The 904-nt window shown below is 41.9% G+C and overlaps 1 pseudogene; it reads right to left on the reverse strand.

Annotated features, from left to right (window-relative positions):
* Positions 1-297: 297 nt before the first annotated feature.
* On the reverse strand, positions 298-591 carry LOC116120702 (annotated as a pseudogene).
* Between the last annotated feature and the right edge of the window lie 313 nt (positions 592-904).

Consider the following 904-nt stretch of genomic DNA (forward strand, 5'->3'; position numbering starts at 1 on the left):
GAGGGTAGTATTTTATCATGGTGTCGGATCCCAAATTTTTATGGATTCCTTCTTTGTTACCGGGGTAGACCCCAAAGCCATAATGTCTCAAAACAAGGAGCCATAGAGAAACATTTTTTATTTTTTTGTCTCTAACTTCGTGAAAAACTCCATTCTATCTCTCCCTCGTTACGAACAAAAAAGTGGGGCTGCACCCCAGTTGTACACTCCCTTTGTTCTATGAACCCTTGTTGATTCTGAACTTCATTAACAAAGGAACCAGACTTTTGATGGACCAACCCTTTTTTATGTGCCGCTTTACCCTAAAAGGAAAATGAGCTTTGTTCCTCCGGGCGTTAGGCGCTCCCGTGGTTCGCAAGAAGGAAAAAAGATGAGTCTTTTATTGCATCTGGCTCAAGATGATAAAGAGAGAGTTTCGTCTATCGATGAACAACAGATTAACAAAGCTCTTGGCATTGCTTTGTTTTTCTCTCCTTTCCTATCAATGAGATTCGATCCTTTTGTTTGAAATTTCTTCGTTCGTATCGAACCGCTAGCAGAATCAAATCTTGTTCCACAAGATCCTATATCAGCTATACATCATCCTTGCATTTATGTCGGAGACGTCACCAGTGCTATGGGCTTTTGCTTATGTAGATAAAAAATGATGAATGGGATTGTGGCACTCCACTCGCCACCAATGTAGAAGGATGCCGCCGAAAAGAATGGAACGCTGTTTCGTTCTACTAGATGTGTCGGATCCCGTATAACAAGCGAGTTTCTTACCCTCAAATTCAAACATGTGGGCACTAAATGCTATCCTACTCTATTGTTACGTAGCAATAGAAGCCCGTTCATGCTGCTTTGGCGGCACTTTTTCGCCTTCTTTTTGCTCTAGACAAGAACGCTAGTGGACATAGGGAAG

This window comes from Pistacia vera, unplaced genomic scaffold, assembly GCF_008641045.1.
Source record: "Pistacia vera cultivar Batoury unplaced genomic scaffold, PisVer_v2 Contig1265, whole genome shotgun sequence".
In the NCBI taxonomy this organism is placed as follows: Eukaryota; Viridiplantae; Streptophyta; class Magnoliopsida; order Sapindales; family Anacardiaceae; genus Pistacia; species Pistacia vera.